Genomic DNA, 21400 nt, shown 5'->3' with positions numbered 1-21400 from the left:
GACTTTCAATTTGTATTTTTCTCTCCAGTTAGATATAATGAACAGCCTTTTATAGAGCAAGAACATACAAATGTTTTCCTAATCTTTTATAAAGTTTTGAAATTAGATAAAGCCCTAAGTTTGGGAGTTTGGTGGGACTGAATATAAAAATTGTACTGTAAAAATTTCAACATTGGTATTTGACTGAATGAAAATAAGAATTTTTGAAAGTGAGGAAATAGTTCGCATTACACAGAAACTGATCTTGTGGCTATTGCTTCATTCATGTGTGATAATGGAGTGCAAAAACACAAATTACTGAACTCTACATTTATATTATCTTCACAAATTTAAATATGTTCAATTAACATGCTTTAGAGATGTGCTTCCTAATCCTAAGAATCATTAAGGGCACTTATTTCTTCAGTGTGTGGTAGAATGAGATCTTCCAGTAGCTGTGATTAAACCCTGAAAGCTTATTTAATAAGATTTTCATTGGTATCCAAACTGTCACTACTAGATTGTTAAATGATGTTGTGGGGCCAGCAGAATGGTAAAAATGCACAAACACATTGTTTTCCAAACTAAGTGTTTAAACTTGTGCAAGCCACCATTGTTAATCACACACTCGTGGCACTGTCATTTGGTGTTGAAATTGTGCTGACACAATGATCCCTGTAACTTTTGGTTTCTGATGTTACATAGATGAAACTTGTTTCCTGCAATGGTAAGGAATTTGTGGAATTGCCTTCTTCCTTTTATTGCTGCATGGTTTTAAAATGTTTTTTGTATGAACTACCACTTCTTGATTAGTGTAGGTAACTCCTGTAATATTCTTGCAAAAGGTGTTTGTTTTCTTAAAGAACTTTATCTGTGTTCATTTTTTGTAGTCTAGCTTTACTCACTTTACATTTTGTTGTACCTCCTACTCCCATTGCATGCATATTCACCAGACAATGGCAAGAAACAGTGTTCCATTGATCTCCAACTTGAAATCTACTTTGTGGGTGCAAAGATTTGAAAAATTCTTTTTGTTCTTGCATTGACTACAATTTTCACCTAAAAAGTTGGTGTGTCTCAACCCTGGGCAATTTTTATTTTATGTAATGTTACATACTTTTGAAAACTGAAGTGTTGTGCTCAAAGTAGTCACTTAGAATGCAACTTAAAGGACTGCAAACTTCATCTCTCATTTTTAAAATCTCTGCACTGTTGCATAGCCCTTGACCCAGTGGTACCCCTGTATTTCATTTCGATCCACATGTGTAAAGTTTCCTGTAAAATCAGTTAGGACTGTGCATTCAGTTTCATAAAGTTGTGCTTTTCTGTGCTTCAGAAACTTGCTTGCTTAAACGGCCTTTTGAGATTTTCTAAGTTATCAATTAGATTCAAAGTATCGTCCTGAGATTTAACCAATGTTACCATTTCAGCCCTGTCGGTTGTGACCTGCTGTTTGAAGTTAATGTTGTCAAGCATTTCCTCCTCAGATTTGTTACAACTGCATCTCAGTTGCTGATAAGTTTTCATGTGACCATCCTCTAAAAGGTCATGTCTCTTTTTTCCCCATTAGATCAGTTTCTATCATGAGTGGGGTTTTTATCTGTTCTAGGCAGTTTTCAGAGAAGGCATTTAGTCAACATCCACAGGATGTCTCAAACTCCCACTGCCAATTGTTTTCCAATTTGATTAGTCTTCACTGATTATAGAATGATTGGAGAACTTATTCAAGTGAACCGAGGTCTCCTCTAAACATTCCAGTTACATCAGGTGAAAAGTGATGGGTGATAAGATCCAATTATCATTTCATGCCCATCCCTGATACCGAGTCTTGCCCAATTGATCTCATATGCAGTTTCAGATTCTACCTCAGTGGATTTGAGTTTCTGCTGCAGAAAATACACCACCTCAATTTCCCATTTGCCTATCCTTTTGATATACACTTCAGTTTTCCCCAAAAAACTCACTGCTGTCAATCGCAGGTTTCAGCCAGATTTCTGTACCTAGTATTATGTGAGCTTTGCTGCTTTTCATGAGAGCTTCAAATTTGGGTACTTAGTTGCGAATGTGTTGGCAGTTTACCATTAGGATTTTAATACTTCCAACTATGAGAGGCATTTCTTTTGATCTTACAATGATACTTATTGAAGCAGCTATTGTTATTGGGATTGGATAGTCTCCCAATTGAAAAAAAAACCTGTGTGGACCCAAGTCAGCTACTAGAGTAGCAGCCTCTTGTGTACTGTCCTATTTAGGGGACCTAGAGCTCTCAACAGTATGCTAAAAGTCCAGGAAGTTTCAGCCTAGCTGGTTATGGAACCTTCAAAGTATCTGGTTCAGTCCCTCCTTGAATCAGAACCAGAGGGGTGCAATCAGTTGAGACAATGCTGCAAATTGTGAGCTTTGTTGAAGCTCCATGTGCAAGGTTGCTTCTCTGCCAGTCACTGGAATGAGCCAAGAATGACCTCAGAGCCTAGATGACTGGCATCATTTGTTCCAGTGTGTGCTACAATCTGCAATTGGTTGTTCCCTCAGTGGCTCCCAGAATAGCCTTTTCAAAATGTTGAATGAGGCCCCCTGGTATGAACACAGAGTACCTGGTGTCCTTTCCAGTCTCATGATGCCATTTGCCTTAGGGGTACCATCATTCACCGTACGTTTGAACTGCTGGCGATTAACAGACTTCCCCTTTTGCGCTTGCCGCCTCCTGCTAGTGGACAAAACAGGTGGTGTCACTGTCTGTTTCAGTGAAAGACAGCACCTCGATCTTGTTTGTTAGGTGGATTGGCACAATACCCCGAGTCCTCTGGTCCCCACCCACCATGTACAGGATGCCTCTAGGTCTACCACTGACACACAACTTGCAGTAAAGTAGAGTTAGCGACAGATCCTGCGCTTTATGCAGAGACAGGATCCACGGGGGAGGATGGTATAAGACTCTTGGCAGCTGCCAGTCATCTGATATTAGTCAAGGAGATTTCCAGCTGCTTAGGAATGGCAACTGACTCGTCTAGTTTCAGAACAGCATTCAGTGGTGTCTGCTTCAGTGTATTACAAGGCAGTGAACTAATAACTTAAAGCCCATTGATTACCTTTTAATCTGTTTAGCTAACAAGGTGCTAATTTCCTATAAGAACTGAAGCAGGTTAACAGAAACCTGTGCTAAAAATTACTAGTTTCCAAAAATGTTCTGGTGTTAGTTATTGCTAAACTCAGTTAATTTGTAAAGCTATTCCTCTTTAAGGGAAAAATAAATCTAACAGTGTTACAAAATCCACTACAGTAACTAAATCACAAATGCTGATTTGCTAAAACTTGCTTGTAGATATGGAAAGGACTGGTGGCTTTCAAAAATTCTCAAACGTTTGCATTGATATACAATGAAAGTTACGGGTTATGTATTCTGTCTTAACTATAAACCACAAATGCTGATTTGCTACGAGATAAACTAAGTGTCTAAAGCACATACTGGTATAGTTTTGTGAGTGTTGAAAATTCTTACCTTCTTCTGGAATTGTACAGTGACTGAACACAATTGTTTTGAATGAAAATACTTCATTCTGAAATTTTTTTCAATTGCACAGTTTTTGGTTTAGGCCTGCAGTTGATGATACTAGTTTATTGCCACACTTCTGAATGTTTGAAATTTCACGATTACAACACAAATGGGTTTTGATACAATCAATGAAAGATTACGCAGAAGTGATGCGAACAGTAAAGAGTCTAGAACTTTGAATTGGCACACAATCTTGTACACATGGCCTCAAACAAGCGAAAATTTGTAAGTTGGATATTACAAACATGAGTATTGCATTGGTTTTCAGTTAGCTGAATCTGTGTACACTGGCACCTGGAGAACACTACAGTATGTTTATCTTGTAAATAGTCTTCACGGGTTTGCCACCGGATCACGTTCTGCAAATTCATTCCACAATATTTCTTCAGAGGAACTGTCAGACATCTTTAGGTGGTTCAACCTTGCTTGTGGTTAGGTACGACTGACTGTATACGCACACCGACACTGTTTTTAGAACATACCCGCGAAGAATGCGTAGCCACGGAAATCGCGCATTCGGGTTGACGAAGGTGTGTATGACACTGATGTTCATTGCAGCGTTCTTGTATTGTGCAGCTTGTCTGGCCTATATATGCTGCCCCACACTGATAAGGAATCTTGTACACAAATTTCCTCGGTCCAAGGTCATCCTTAACCGAACCCAACAGGTTTCTTAGTTTTGCAGATGATTGAAAAACACACTTAACTCCGTACCTCCCGAGGATTCTTCAGATTCTTGACGACATGGCACCAAAATTATGGCAAAAATACCAAAGTGGTGGGTGTCTTCGTATGTTCATTCTGCTCCATAGATTGAACTTGCGTGGGCCTGAATGCATTACGTGTCTGTGTCTCAGAATAACCGTTTTGTCGGAACACTGTCTTCAAATGTTGTATTTCACTCGACAGACTCTCAGGATCAGATACCACATGTGCTCTATGAACTAAAGTATGTAATGCACTACCGCATTGTGCAGGATGGTGGCAGCTTGTGGCCTGCAGATATTCACGTGTATACGTTGGCTTACGGTAGACGCTGTGTCCCAATGTTCCATCTGCTTTCCTTCATACCAAGACAACAGGAAAAGGCGAAGTACCATTTTTTTCCACTTCCTTTGTGAAGTTTATATTTAGACGGAGCGAATTCAGTTGCTGAAGAAACATAGAGTATCAAGTCCATGTGGCCACACCACAAATGTATCATCCACATACTGCAGAAAACAAGTGTTTGAGAGTGGCTGACTGTAGTGCTTTTTCGTCAAATCCCTCCATAAAATAATTGGCCACCACAGGAGACAGAACTTCCCTGGCGACAGTCACCAGAGGGATTTTGAATTCGGCTAATCACAGCGCATGTGCGATTTCTGTGGCTGCGCATTCTTTGCGCGTGTGTTCTGAAAATGGGGCGTCTGTGTGCAGATACCTCAGTCTACCTAGCCATGAGCAAGGTTGAACCACCTGAAGATGTTGGACAGTTGCTTCGAGGAAATATAGTGGAATTTGCGCGTGATCCGGTGACAAACTCGTGAAGACTATTTACAACACATCCGCTGGGAAAGCTTGAAGAGTCACATAAGTTTCTCTTGATCAAAATTGCTAAAATTTGCAGCACCAACAAAGCAGATCTGTTTGTCTTAAAACTGCTGGATTTTTTAGTTGTTTCTTTACGTATACCTACTAGTTTCTTCTGTGTGTGTGCATCTATACTCTGGAAACCAGTGATTTGTTAACACTTAGTGGTAACTCAAGATTTGTTTCAGATTTAGTCGCTGCAAATGGTTTTTATAGCTTCCCAGTGAATTCTAAATAATTAATTTTGCTCCTGCAGGTACTTCTGGAAATGAATCGGATCAGGTTTCGCCTTCTACATCTACGAATACTCAGTGACAATTGCAGTTATGTAAAAAAAAAATCCTTGCTATTTTGCTGCTTATGGCAAGAAGTGAGGCCAAACGTGAAGAGCCGCTGGAGTACTGATCCTGTTGTCAGCTGTAATTTTTGTCTCAGTGTTTTATCACGAGAGATTTACAAACATTTTATTTATGTTTGTCCTCAAAGACTATACAATGCAAAAAAACAACTAGGTTTTGATGCACTTTGTACACTTGGACCTCTCCTCAATTCATTGAGAGGGAAATTCCAAAATATTTATTATCCAGAGGAAATACTAAGTCAATGAAAGAATTTGTCCCTACAGAGGAAGAGTAGGTGTCAAGGTTTATAAGGTCAATAAACCAAACAAATATGGCATGAAGCTGTACGTTTTGGCTGAATCCAGAACGGGGTATATCTGGAATTTTGAGGTATACCATGAAAAAGGTAAGACAGACAACAGTGCTTCTAGTGTCTTAAAGCGTTTGACCAATAAGCTTCAGGGTAAAGGGCACGATTTGTATGTTGATCGTTTCTACACAAGTGTACAATTAGCTGACGATTATACTGGTCTTGTTGGGACATCAATGAAAAACAGGAAAGGGCTTCCAAAACTGCTAAAAGATGCAAAGCTGAGAAAAAGAACAGGTCTTCTGTTGCAAAGTGAATGTGCTCACCTTGCACTGGAAAGGTAAAAGAGATGTCAGGACGATCAGCACAAGACACGCAGCTACAATGCAGAGTGTCAGAACAGAAAGAGCAATGGAGAAACTGAAACCTGCAGCAGTTGTTGACTATAGTAAAAACAAAGCTAGGGTGGACCTAATTGACTGACGACTACCGTATAGGGCTCTGGATCACAAGACTGTGAATTGGTGGAGGAAACTAGCTGTACGTTGCATAATAATGGCAGTATCAAATTCCTGCATACTGCATAACATATTCAAAATGTAAAAGCTTGCCAACTCTCAGTTTATTTGAGAAGTATGTGCAGGATTGGTGGTGTCTGCTGGGGTTTTGACAGAGCTTTCCAGACAGATCATCAAAATTAGCACGACTCGTGTCAGCATTCCAGAGGGGAAGGAAAAAAAATGTGTAGCGAAAAGGAGAAATGATCAACAGGGAAGGCTGGAAGAAGCCACCTCATATGAGTGCACTGAATGTCATGTCAGGTTGTTTATCTCCCCCTGCTTCAAAGTTTATCACACTGTTGTCCATTCATTCATTCATTCATTTCATTGTTGCCCTTATGGACAGTGTTTGAACTCGAAAATCACATGATGACGCAATTTTCACTTCTTTCCTTTCTTCCTCTTCTCTTCCCAAAATCTCCTCATCCTTTGGCTGTGCTCCTGTTTCCTTTGCTCTGTCCATAATGTTCCTTTCTTCTTTCTCTCCTTTACAATAAATTTTGCACTCCTAACTTTGTTTCTGAAGTATTTCCTGTCTCCTATCATTTGCCTGTTGATCCCTATCTGCCTTAAGTCTTCGTCTATTTCATGATACCAATTTGTTTTCTTGCTTGAGCTGTTTACTACATCAAAAATTTTCTTTGTAAGTCGGTTGTTGTCCGTTCTCTGTATGTGCCCATAGAAAGTTAATCTGCGTTTTCTGATCGCGTCTGTTAGTCTGTCAGTGTGCTGGTACAGCTCTTTGGCAGGTCGCTTCATCCATACGCCATCTCTGTGAATTGGTCCAAATATTTTTCTGAGAATTTTGCGTTCTATTTTTTCTGTGTCTATGATGCCTGATGCTCCAATTGTGGTTGTTTCTGACGCGTACAATGCTTCTGGTAATACAACTGTTTTGTAGTGCCTAAGTTTGGCCTGCCTCGATATGCTTTTCTTATTATAATGTGACCATGTGATTTTGTATGCCTTCTGGAGTTTCTTCGTTCGTTCCATGTTAGCCGCCTTGTTTGATCCTCCCATTTGTATGTACTCCCCTAAATACTTAAATTTTTCGACTCTTTCTACGGATCCATATACCGTATGCATGGTGTGTACATTGTTGGTCTGTCGTTCCATATATTGTGTCTTCTCGTAAGATACCTGCAGACCTGTTTTAGCAGCTATTTCATGCAAGCATTCCAGTGCTTCCTTTGCCTCCTGTGTATTATTGCTGAGTATGGCTTTATCATCTGCAAATGCCAGACATTTTATGATTGTTTTGGTTTCACGTGTTCTTCCCAGCTGTATTCCTTTAACTTGTTCCTCCCACTGCTTGATAATTTTGTCAAACACCATGTTGAACAGGATTGGTGAGAGCCCGTCTCCTTGTCGGACACCTGTGTGTATGTGGAAGGGTTCCGAAATTTCTCCCATGAACTTAATCTTGGAGGTAGTGTCTGTAAGCGTCTGTTGTATAAGTGCCCTGGTTTTTCTGTCGATACCATATTCTTCCAGTACGTCAAAGTGTGTCTGTCTGTCTATGGAATCATATGCTTTTTTAAAGTCCACAAAGGTAACTACAGTGTTTCTTGCCTGTCTGACTTTCAAAAGTGTTCTCAAGTTCCAGATCTGTTCGATGCATGATCTCCCTTTTCTGAAGCCTGCCTGATATTCCCCAATTTGCAGATCTGCTTGTGGTTCTAGTCTGTTTAATAGCACCTTAGAGAAAATTTTGTATGTAACTGGTATTAGCGAAATGCCTCTGTAATTGTTTGGATCTGACTTATCACCCTTTTTATGTAACGGATGGATCAATGCACATTTCCATTCCTCTGGCACTTTCTCTGTGATCCAAATTTCGGAGATAATCTTATGGATTTTTTTGGTGATGTTTTCATCTTGGAGTTTCCAGATCTCGGCGATAATACCATCTTCTCCGGCAGCTCTGTTATTTTTCATTTGTTTTATGATTTCCTCTATCTCTTCTATTGTGGGTGGATCAGAATCGGCATTAGATGTGGTCTTTTGGAATGTTAATTTTCCTGTAGGTTTTTTGCAATTAAGAAGTTTATCAAAGTAATGTTTGAGAATTTTACAGTTTTCTTTTGTGTTTGTTTCCAGGGATCCATCTGTTCTTCGGAAGCAGAGGCTAGGGGGTTGATAGCCCTTAATATTTTCTTTGAAAGTTCTGTAAAAATTTCTTGTGTTATTTCTTTTGAAATCTTCCTCAATTTCTTTTAGTCTGTTATTGTCATATGCTCGTTTTTCCCTTCTGATTTCCTTCGATGCTAGTTTCTGAACTTCGTGAAATTCTTTCCATGTTTCTGAATTTCTGTAGCTACTGAACTTGTCCCATGCTTGCTTTCTTCTCTCAATGGCTTCATCACACTTTGCGTTCCACCACCTATGTTTGCGTTTTCTAGGTGGTTGTCCCCAGCACATAGTCTTCTGAACTGCCTTCGCCAGATCTGTCCATGTGTCTATTGAGTGCCTATTAATTTCTTCAACGATTTTATCCCTGTTTATCTTCAAGTATTCCGGATCAGGTTTGACTATTTTGTTTTGCGCTGTCTGTTTCAGTCTTGGGATTGGCATAATCTTAACTTGTAGCAAATAATGATCAGACTCGAAGACTCCTTTACGTGTTCTGACATTTAGAATTTCCCGCGAATTTTTCTTGGATATGGCCACATGATCAATCTGAAATTCTCCCCACACTGTGTTGGGTGCTTTCCATGTCGTAAGTTTTCGTCTTGGTTTTTGAAATTGTGTTGACATGATTTTGAGGTTAAAGTTTTGACAATATTTTATGAGGTGTTCCCCATTTCTGTTCGTGCGAATATGTGCTGAGTATGGGCCTGTTATTTCTCTGAATTTTCTCTCCTTACCAAGCTGCGCATTGAAATCACCCATTACAATTTTCACATGTCTTTCTGGTACGTCGTTAGTTACTTCCTCCATGTCTTCCCAGAAGTCTTCAATTTCTTGTGGCTTCTTTCTGTTATGGTCATTTGTAGGTGCATGTGCGTTGATAATTGTGTATGCTTTATTACCTGATTTGAAGGACAGTGTCGAGATACGTTCTGATATTGAATTGAAGTCTATGATGTTATCCATGACTGATTTGTGTACTGCAAACCCTGTACCAAACAATAATGGTGTTCCTCTTCTGACAGCAGGTTTACCTTTGTAAATCCTGTAATGTTCTGTGTCGAAATGGTTTTCATCTACGAAGCGCGTCTCTTGGATGGCAAGAATTTTAATGTGAAATTTATCTAGCATGTCTGTCAGTTGTTTTAGTTTTCCAAGTTTGAACAGTGTGTTTGCATTGAGAGTGCCAAGGTAGTGCTTGCGAAGAGGTTTTGAGAAGCTCCGACTCTTCTCCTCATGATGTTCCTGGTCCCCCAGAATCCGATGACCAGGAAAGTCCAGTCCGTTGACTGAGGCCTGGGGTAGCGGATTTCTTTCCATTTGTTCCATCATGATTACTTCAAGTTGAAGTTGGTTGTGGTGACCTTCAACAAGATCATGGTAATTGCAGACTTGATTGTTGAGATCAAGCCATATTTCACTGCCGCACCAACTAGGTAAACAGACGCAGACCACTAGTCGCTGGATACCAGAACAGACACTAATGGATTTCTTGATGTTGTGTGTTTGGTCCGCGAGAGCTATTTTATTTCGCTCAAGTCCGCCGGCAAGCCGGTGAGGACCCCCCTATCCGCCACCTGGGACGCGCCACGTCGGAGTATCATCTCTCCGCCTGCTACGACACCGTAGTAGGTTCGTGGACTGTTGTCCATTATGAATGTTAAATTGTATACTGAACTTATGCTCATTGTTGTTTTTCTTTATTTCAAATATTTTGTAAATATTTTTTAGAGGATAACAAGTGTCATTGTGTATAACAGTACTGTAATTCTTTTTCAATTTTTTTCCGGCTATAAATATCACTGACTTGAAATTTCATTGATGGCTTCATATTTAAAATTATTGCCTCCAAAATTTGAGTACTTAGTGTAAAAAGTTCAATAAACATAAAAATGTTTAGGAATCCCAATAACAGTGAGCTGTACAGTAACAAGAAATTACAGAAAACACTGATTTTACCCAGTCCGAAGGTGATGGCAACTAGAAACTACACTCAGCACTGTCAGTGTTAAACAATTAAAGAGCAGTTTCTTTGGCAGGGCATTTCTGACAAGCTCATCATGCAATCATAATTGTTAGTGTCACAGACCAGTAAATCAAGTAACTCTTTGTAGTTATCGTTGAGTTTTGCACCTAAAATCATCAATTTGACATTTTGATGTTACAGACACATATATGGAATGTGTTCCTGAGGAGCCAGTCAAAATACACCACTTACGGTGAAGGTCACAATTTTGGCTTTATTTTGCATTCAGGAGGGGCACTTTTGAAAGCTACATAAAGTTCATTTAAATGGGCAGTACTAGCTGTTTGTGCTTTGTTAATTTAACTCCATTTATGACAACTCTTTTGCTGTCTTTGCTACTTGGGCACATTCCACTGTTTTCATTATCTTCTAAAAAATTGCTGGGTCTTTTCATTTGTTTCTTCCCTGATACCTACTCCTTTCTTCTTTCCTGAAACTGGTAGAGTACCTTGCTCTTTTACTAATTTTCAGGTTAGTCCAACCAAACAATCAGAAACATAGAGCTCATGAACCATTTTTTTTTTTCCTCTTGGCCATGAGTCTGGAAGTAAACTTAAAATCCAAACTTTTTCTCTAGGTGCCATTGAACACTTTTTAATTTCTTGATTAGGCTACAATGTTCAGTGTTGGGTCATGCTAAAGGTAGGTTTTGTTGTTTTTAGAAATACTGATGGTATCAGTATTATTAAATCACAATTCAAAGTCTTTCCTAATTTTGCCCGAAATTCTTTGTACCTTGCTTTCAGTAGCTGCTTTTCTTTTTCTGCTACTCAATTTTATTTTTGAAGAGGGGGATACCTGTAAATTAGAACAAGCAAAATCCAATTTGCTAACACCTTCCTTGTTAGGAATATAAATGTCATTAACATGGTTACAAGATCCTGGTTCTGGATTCACAATATTTTTGAATAACAATCTGGGCACAGGGAATTTCGAGGAATCACATTTTCACTCGGAAATCTGTTTTACTCGCACTTAACAAGGACAAATGTTCAAGTTTTATTTGCGTCAAACCTTTAATAATTTGCTTTTTATGCACTTTCGAGTGGATTAGGGCATTTTTCCCAAAAATGTGGTTGTACTTGAATATTTGTTTTTCTCATGAGACAAACTGATACTACAGAAGTTACTTGTAATTTAAACAAAGTTTATCTTCATAAGTCATTAACAGTAAAGCTTTTTGGAACAACCGTAAACTGTTTTGTGACACACTTCACAGTCTGTCCAATAGAGCGCTGTTCATTCATTTTATTGAATTCCAATTAGTCTTTCAAATTTATTTATTATTAAATCTTATTTTAGTTAATTGAAATTCATTTTCAAGACAAAAATGTTCTACTCGCAAGGAAGTGTGTAAATCCACTCAGCAGAGGTTCTGAACAGACTGACTACAACAATGCTACAACCAGCAAATGTAATGGGGGTACACAGTCCACGTACAGACTTGTCACTCTCTACTGGTCTCCTGTGCAGACTTGTTTCTCTGCCCACCGAGCTCCTGTACACACTTGTCTTGAGGACTGAACTCTTCCATAAGACATGGCTTTCTCAAGAGCGGAGGTATTTCACTTGTTTATTATTTTACTTTTATCATTTTAAACTTGTAATAATGTGCTATTTAATTGAGAATAAATCTACTTGTAAATGGACCATTTTTTTAAACAGAGAACTAAAGCAAAGGCTCCTATTGTTTAATATTTTATGATTAAAAAAAATACTAACTAAATATTGATTTATAACTATGTAGGTTACAACTAAATTTCATTACAATGAAACAACAAACCATTTAAATAGGCAACAAAAATAAGATCAATTGTAGCATAAAGTGAATTATTTCCTCATTTTCAAAAATGTGTATCTTTGTTCAGTCAAATATCAACATTGAAATTTTTAAATTACTTTGCTATCATATAGGGTACGAAGTGTGCAAAAACCTACATTTTCTATTTAGACCCACTAGAGACAACTCTTCCCCATGAACCATGGACCTTGCCGTTGGTGGGGAGGCTTGCATGCCTCAGCGATACAGATGGCCGTACGTAGGTGCAACCACAACGGAGGAGCATCTGTTGAGAGGCCAGACAAATGTGTGGTTCCTGTTTCAGTAGTTGCAGAGGCAGAAGTGTGGATGATTGACTGACCTGGCCTTGCAACATTAACCAAAACGGCCTTGCTGTGCTGGCACTGCGAACGGCTGAAAGCAAGGGGAAACTACGGCCGTAATTTTCCCCGAGGGCATGCAGCTTTACTGTATGGATAAATGATGATGGTGTCCTCTTGGGTAAAATATTCCGGAGGTAAAATAGTCCCCCATTCGGATCTCCGGGTGGGGACTATTCAAGAGGACGTCGTTATCAGGAAAAAGAAAACTGGCGTCCTACGGATCAGAGCGTGGAATGTCAGAACCCTTAACCGGGCAGGTAGATTAGAAAATTTAAAAAGGGAAATGGGTAGGTTAAAGTTAGATATAGTGGGAATTAGTGAAGTTCGGTGGCAGGAGGAACAAGACTTTTGGTCAGGTGAGTACAGGGTTATAAACACAAAATCAAATAGGGGTAATGCGGGACTAGCTTTAATAATGAATAAAAAAATAAGAGTGCGGGTAAGCTACTACAAACAGCATAGTGAACGCACTATTGTGGCCAAGATAGACACGAAGCCCACGCCTACTACAGTAATACAAGTTTATATGCCAACTAGCTCTGCAGATGATGAAGAAATTGAAGAAATGTATGATGAGATAAAAGAAATTCTTCAGGTAGTGAAGGGAGACGAAAATTTGATAGTCATGGCCCATGGGTGACTGGAATTCGAGAGTAGGAAAAGGGAGAGAAGGAAATATAGTAGGTGAATATGGATTGGGGCTAAGAAATGAAAGAGGAAGCCGCCTGGTAGAGTTTTGCACAGAGCATAACTTAATCATAGCTAACACTTGGTTTAAGATTAATGATAGAAGGTTGTATACATGGAAGAATCCTGGAGATACTAGAAGATATCAGATAGATTTTATAATGCTAAGACAGAGATTTAGGAACCAGGTTTTAAATTGTAAGACATTTCCAGGGGCAGATGTGGACTCTGACCACAATCTATTGGTTATGAACTGTAGATTAAAACTGAAGAAACTGCAAAAAGGTGGGAATTTAAGGAGATGGGACCTGGATAAACTGAAAGAACCAGAGGTTGTACAGAGTTTCAGGGAGAGCATAAGGGAACAATTGACAGGAATGGGGGAAAGAAGTACAGTAGAAGAAGAATGGGTAGCTCTGAGGGATGAAGTAGTGAAGGCAGCAGAGGATCAAGTAGGTAAAAAGACGAGGGCTAGTAGAACTCCTTGGGTAACAGAAGAAACATTGAACTTAATTGATGAAAGGAGAAAATATAAAAATGCAGTAAATGAAGCAGGCAAAAAGGAATACAGACATATCAAAAATGAGATCGACAGGAAGTGCAAAATGGCTAAGCAGGGATGGCTAGCGGACAAATGTAAGGATGTAGGGGCTTATCTCACTAGAGGTAAGATAGCTACTGCCTACAGGAAAATTAAAGAGACCTTTGGAGAAAAGAGAACCACTTGTATGAATATCACGAGTTCAGATGCAAACCCAGTTCTAAGCAAAGAAGGTAAAGCAGAAAGGTGGAAGGAGTATATAGAGGGTATATACAAGGGTGTCCGCTGCTCGTGGTCTCGCGGTAGCGTTCTCGCTTCCCGAGCGCGGGGTCCCGGGTTCGATTCCCGGCTGGGTCAGGGATTTTTCCTGCCTCGAGATGACTGGGGGTTGTGTCATCATCATCATCATCATCATTCATCCCCATTACGGTCGGAGGAAGGCAATGGCAAACCACCTCCACTAGGACCTTGCCTAGTAAGGCGGTGCGGTTCTCCCGCATCGTTCCCCTACGCTCTGTAAAGAAGCATGGGACTTCATTTCCATTTTTTCATTTCATATACAAGGGTGATGTACTTGAGGACAATATTATGGAAATGGAAGAGGATGTAGATGAAGATGAAATGGGAGATACAATACTGCGTGAAGAGTTTGACATAGCACTGAAAGACCCGAGTCGAAACAAGGCCCCGGGAGTAGACAACATTCCATTAGAACTACTGATGGCCTTGGGAGAGCCAGTCCTGACAAAAGTCTACCATCTGGTGAGCAAGATGTATGAGACAGGCGAAATACCCTCAGCCTTCAAGAAGAATATAATAATTCCAATCCCAAAGAAAGCAGGTATTGACAGATGTGAAAATTACCGAACTATCAGTTTAATAAGTGACAGCTGCAAAATACTAATGCGAATTCTTTACAGACGAATGGAAATACTGGTAGAAGCTGACCTCGGGGAAGATCACTTTGGATTCCGTAGAAATGTTGGAACATGTGAGGCAATACTGACCTTATGACTTATCTTAGAAGAAAGATTAAGGAAAGCCAAACCTACGTTTCTAGCATTTGTAGACTTAGAGAAAGCTTTTGACAATGTTGACTGGAGTATTCTCTTTCAAATTCTAAAGGTGGCAGAGGTAAAATACAGGGAGCGAAAGGCTATTTACAAATTGTACAGAAAGCAGATGGCAGTTATAAGAGTCGAGGGGCGTGAAAGGGAAGCAGTGGTTGGGAAGGGAGTGAGACAGGGTTGTAGCCTGTCCCTGATGTTATTCAATCTGTATATTGAGCAAGCAGTAAAGGAAACAAAAGAAAAATTCGGAGTAGGTATTAAAATCCATGGATAAGAAATAAAAACTCTGAGGTTCGCCGATGACATTGTAATTCTGTCAGAGACAGCAAAGGACCTGGAAGAGCAGCTGAACGGAATGGATTGTGTCTTGAAAGGAGGATATATGATGAACATCAACAAAAGCAAAACAAGGATAATGGAATGTAGTCGAAAATTCAAGTCGGGTGATGCTGAGGGAATTAGATTAGGAAATGAGACACTGAAAGTAGTAAAGGAGTTTTGCTATTTGGGGAGCAAAATAACTGATGATGGTTGAAGTAGAGAAGATATAAAATGTAGACTGGCAATGGCAAGGAAAGCGTTTCTGAAGAAGAGAAATTTGTTAACATCGAGTATAGATTTGAGTGTCAGGAAGTCGTTTCTGAAAGTATTTGTATGGAGTGTAGCCATGTATGGAAGTGAAACATGGACGATAACTAGTTTGGACAAGAAGAGAATAGAAGCTTTCGAAATGTGGTGCTACAGAAAAATGCTGAAGATTAGATGGGTAGATCACATAACTAATGATGAAGTATTGAATAGAGCTGGGGAGAAGAGGAGTATATGGCACAACTTGACAAAAAGGAGGGACCGGTTAGTAGGACATGTTCTGAGGCATCAAGGGATCACAAATTTAGCATTGGAGGGCAGCGTGGAGGGTAAAAATAGTAGAGGGAGACCAAGAGATGAATACACTAAGTAGATTCAGAAGGATGTGAGTTGCAGTAAGTACTGGGAGATGAAGCAGCTTGCACAGGATAGGGGAGCATGGAGGGCTGCATCAAACCAGTCTCAGGACTGAAGACCACAACAACAACAGAGACAACTAGTCTCAAGCTTTACAAAAAAGAATTTTTGAAGTTTAAAAATCTATAAAAAATTAACTTAACATTCGTCAATGTTCTTACTCGATATAAGGCTATTAGTCTGATGTCTGATTAGAGGGAAAAGTACACTCTGATAAATCACTTCTTGGCAGTTATTTTTGAGTCTCCTTTAGAGTACCTAAATTTTCAGTACCAATCTTTGCAGGTAATTTTTACTAATTTTTGAATTTAGTGTGTTTTGGTTAATAAACAGTCATGTCAGTTGCAATGTTATAACTTAACCCAGCATATAGAGATTCAAATTAACGCTAATGCTTCCAAATTGAAAAACCGTCATGTGCCTACAAATACAAATGGCTGCCATTCAGTAATGGCGCAAGGTAAATTTTTTAAAAAATAATTTTGAACTTCTCAATTATAGGGTAAGTACATATAAAAAATCAAAATATTTAAGAATGGTCAAGCAACCTTCGTTAGATCACTTCATACAGATTGACCCCCAAGGATCTGCCAAATTTTTCTTGACTGATGAGGAAATCACATCACTAGTTTTAACAAAGGTATTTACATCAAAATGAAAGATTGAGAATTCTATGCAATAATTTTATAAGGTGGATTACATAACCACTCGTTCATTGTTCCAGTTCAGCATGCACGTATTGATGGCCTGCATGTTGGCTCATGTATGATAATCAATACCTAATTACAGATTCAGGTTCTGGTGAGTTGACGTTTCAGAAACTGTTTGTTGACGGACTGGGTTGATACTGAAACTCCCAAAACACCTGCTAAACTCTGAGGTGTAGGAGTTTATTCATTGCAGGACATTGTCACTTACTAAGTGTGTGAGGTTTTATACATTTCATTCCAGATTATCATAATCTTCATGCTGTTACCTTCCCAAATTGCCAATTGGTTCCTCTGTTAGGAGTTTGGGAGGTGTGAATCGGAGACGCTGGCAATTGTGGGAGATTTTCTCACAATGAGACAATCATCTTCTTCTCAGTCTACATCTACTAAGCATAAACAGAATGAGGCTAATGATTCGAAGATCCTCCTTGCTGCACCTTGGTTCCTCATGGTTTCACCTACTGAATATGGTCAGGCCGTTGCTACGGTTAATCCATTTATTATTGAAAAAGGTGCCGATGCAATTGCCAGCCCTGAGAAATCCAGCTCTCGTTCATGCAATGGTACTTTGCTTTTGGAGCCAACTTCTGATTTTCAAGCAACACAACTGCTTGCAGCTTTGCTACCTCCACGGCCATCCTGTTCATGTCGAGGGCCATCGAATGCGGAACTCTTCCCATGGTGTTATTTACATTAGGCTGCTTGATGGTCTGCCTAAGGCAGAAATCCAAATGCACGTCTGTTATCAGGGTGTTTCTGCAATCCATTGGGTGACGAAAAAGGTAGATGCATCCTTAGTGCCTACACGAACTTTTTTCCTCATTTTTGATAGAGTGGTGCTTCTGTCAAAGATCAAAGCAGGCTATGAAGTTGTCAAAGTCTGACTGTACATTCCGAACCCGATGTGCTGCTACCAGTGTTATTGTTACAACCACACTCTGATGTCCTGTTGACACCTGGCCAAGTTTGTAACCTGGGGTAGGGATGCTCACAAGGGTGATTGTCTGCCTTCTCCTGTCCACTGTATCAATTGCAGTGGCGACCATGCCGCTACCCACAAGATCCTCATATTTCAATGAGCAGGCCATCCAGGAGATTCAGGTGAAGTAAAAAGTACCTTACCCGGTCGCCTGCAAGTTTTTGGCTACTTGGAAACACTGTGTTCTACCATCTGACACACACAGTGCTATTCTTGCTATATACCTCTCCACAAAGAACATTGCCATGTAGACATGTGATATGAGATTCAGCAGCGCAGCTGTAAAATCACCCAGTATCGTGGAGTGTCCCAACCTCCTCCAGCTCTGCATCAAGCCATCAAACTTTCATCTCACGGAGTGGAGTCACCTGCTACAGAACTGGCAGGCCAGAAAGGGCAGAAGGCATACTCCCGCGAAGACTTTTTACGTCCTTCCAGCCAACAAACATCTGAATCATCATATGCCAATCAGAAAGGCTTCAAGATATCAAACAAATGCAAATGCTTTGCTCAGAGATCCTCTTTGATGGTGTTGCCATGTGATACCCTTGCCTGGCTGATCTCCTTGTCCGTGTGCACCGCAAACCGTTTTTCTGCCCTGTAATGTGCTGAGAGACAGGAGGAGGATGCTGATGCCTCTGTAGATCTCATGGAGCAGGATCCTCCAACCTCTGAATGCCCAGTAACAGTGAGTCTTCGAAGGCTGGCACTCTGCAGCTGCATTTTTTCGCTCCTCCCCTTTTCTCATCACGACTCTCCTTCAATGGAATGTTTGCAGCCTTAGATCCAACAAGGAGGAATTACAGGTGCTCTTTGAATTGTTGTGTCCACTTGTCTTCTGCCTCCAGGAAACAAAATCATGTCCTCACGACTACTTTGACCTCTCATGTTTTTTTTTCCAACCTGTTTTGCCCTTGCCCCTGAGGACAGCATTCTTCTTTGCGGTTCTCCAAGAACCTGCCCGAGAGGTGCCCTCTTGGCTGATCTTGATCAACTTAACCTCATCTGCCGTAGCATGGGAGCCCCCACGTTCCCTTCAGACTCTAAGCACACCTATTCCCATTTGGGCCTCTCCTTCTGCACTGCCCAGTTTGCCCATTGTTTCTAGCTGTCTGCTCTCTTTGACGTGTACACGAGCGACCATTTCCCATGTGCTATCCCTTTGCTGACTCCTACCCCCAATAGCAGCTTTCTGAGACTGAATGGACTTGACTCTTCTGTGGCGACCTTCGCCGAACAACATTCCCAGTTGTGATGCCCAGGTTGACTACCTTACAAACGTTATTCATACCGCTGCAGCAGTCCCATTCCTCGCACTTCTCCTTTACCGCCCCATGTCCCGGTCCCTTGGTGAACTGAGGCATGCCGTGACACAGTTCGCACGCGGAGAGGTCCTCTCTGCATTCTTAACCATTGTCCTGCAGTGGCAAACGGCATTTGTTATAAACAGTTGCGTGCGCAGTGTTGTCGCGTTGTTCGGAATAACAAAAAAGCTAGCTGTAATTCGTTTACTAGTTCCACTCCCTCTTCTGTTGTGGGTCAGCCTCCAACAGCTCTCTGGGACCTAGGTCCATTCCCCAATTTCCGACCTGACCATGATGTCATAATGGACCCTACTGCAATCTCCAACACCTTGGACTACTTTTTGCGAAGATTTGAAGCTGCTCCTGCTGTCACCCTGCCTTCCTCCACCGGAAACAAGTGGAGGAGGCTTGCACGATACCCTTCTCATCTCAGACTCGTGAGTTCTACAATGCCGCCTTTACTACAAGGGAACTAGAACATGTTCTCACTTCATCCCAATCCTCTGCCTCAGAGCCAGACAATGTTCACATTCAAATATTGCAGCATCTTTCTCTTGTGGGCAAGCACTTTCTGTGTCATATGTAAAACCGCATCTGGGGAGATGCACCGCTGGCGTGAAGCCACTGCCATACCCATACGTAAGCCTGATAAGGACAAACACCTTCTTTCTAGCTACCTCCCCATTTCTCTCACCAGCTGTGTTTACAAGGTGATGGAACGTATGATTCATGCCCAGCGGGTTTGATGACTCGAGTCTCGCAATTTACTAACCACTGCATAGTGCGAATTTCGAGCAAGTCGTACTGCAGTTGACCATCTCGTCACTTTGTCCACCCATATCATGAATGGTTTTCTGCAGAAATCCCAGACTGGGTATTGGAGAAAGCCTACAACACCGGCTGGAGGACTATTATCCTTCGTTCTCTCTACATGTGGGACTTTTGTGGCCGCCTACCATTTCCTTCGGGAATTTTTATAAAAGACTGAGTTTTCAAGGCACGTGTGGGTTCTGCCTTGTCAGACACCTTTAGCCAGGAAAACAGTGTGCCTCAGGGTTCCATCCTGAGTGTTGTCCCCATTGCTATTGCCATAAACTCTATAATGGCCTGTCTTCCGCCGGGCATCTCTGGCTCCCTTTTCGTTGACAATTTTGTCATGTATTGCAATTCTCCATGGACCTGTGTCATTGAGCGGCGTCTTCAGCAATGTCTCAATCGTGTTTACTCTTGGAGCATTGATATTGGTTTTCGTTTTTCCTCTGAAAAAACTGTTTGTTATGAATTTCTGGGGGCATATTATGTTTATTCTAGTCTTTACATCTTGGGCCTGTTGCTCTTCCGTTCATTGAAACTACGAAACTGCTGGGGCTCATGCTCGATAGAAAACTTTCTTGGTCCTCTCAGGTGTCTTACCAGGCAACCTGCTGTACGCGGTCCCTCAATGTCCTCAGTAGTACTTCGTGGGGAGCACATCGAACTACCTTCTCCATTTGTATTGGTCCCTTGTCTGTTCGAAACTAGACTATGGGTATTTCATTTCCGCATCTGCACAGCTGACCCTCTTATGCTGTCTCAATACTATCCACCATCTTGGCATCCGTTTGGCCACTGGCGCCTTTTACACTAGCACAGTTGAGAGTTTGTATGCAGAAGCTGCTGAACTACTGCTGTCATAGCACCATGACTTTCTCCTCTGCAGATACACATGCCCTTTGTCTGCCTTGCCTAGCCACACATCGTATACCTTTTCCTTCGATGACTCCTTTGATTGCCAGTACGGGGTACATCACTCTTGTCTGTTGCCTCCTGGAGTTTGCTTTTGGCTCTTGCTCTGGCAGCTTTAACTTTACACTACCTTCCATTTTCCCAGTGGTGTGAACTCTTCACAACCTTGGCTTCATGAGGTGGCCCGTGTTCACCTTGGCCTCCATTTGCTTCTTAAGGACACACTCCAGCCCCATTCTGTCGCCGAAAGTTTCATGACCTTTGCATGGAACTTCGCAATAGTACCTTTGTGTACACTGATGGCTCTCGACTGACTGTGGTGTTGGGTGTACCTCCATCATTGGCACTGACGATTTTTGGTATCAGCTTCCAGAACAATACTCAGTATATACAGCAGAGCCTTTCCCCCGGTATCAGGCCATGCAGTGCCTCTGGGGACACAGGCTTTTCAATTGTGTCGTCTGCTCTGACTCTCTCAGTGTTCTACAAAGCCTCTGTGTGCTGTACACCATCCATCCCTTAGTGTAATGGGCCCAGGGGAAAGCTGTCACTTGCTCACTCTTGATGGAGCCACTGTGACGTTTATGTGAGTTTCTGGTCACATCGGTCCGACAGGAAACAAGACCGCTGATGCTGCTGCCAAGCCTACAGTCCTCGTACCTCAGCCTGCTAGTTCTTCCAATCCCTCCAGTGATCTCTCTGTTGCCGTCTGTCAGCAGATGGTGTCACTTTGGCATCACCACTG

The sequence above is a fragment of the Schistocerca serialis genome, chromosome 1, assembly GCF_023864345.2.
Source record: "Schistocerca serialis cubense isolate TAMUIC-IGC-003099 chromosome 1, iqSchSeri2.2, whole genome shotgun sequence".
In the NCBI taxonomy this organism is placed as follows: domain Eukaryota; kingdom Metazoa; phylum Arthropoda; class Insecta; order Orthoptera; family Acrididae; genus Schistocerca; species Schistocerca serialis.
This window is presented reverse-complemented; position numbering follows the sequence as displayed.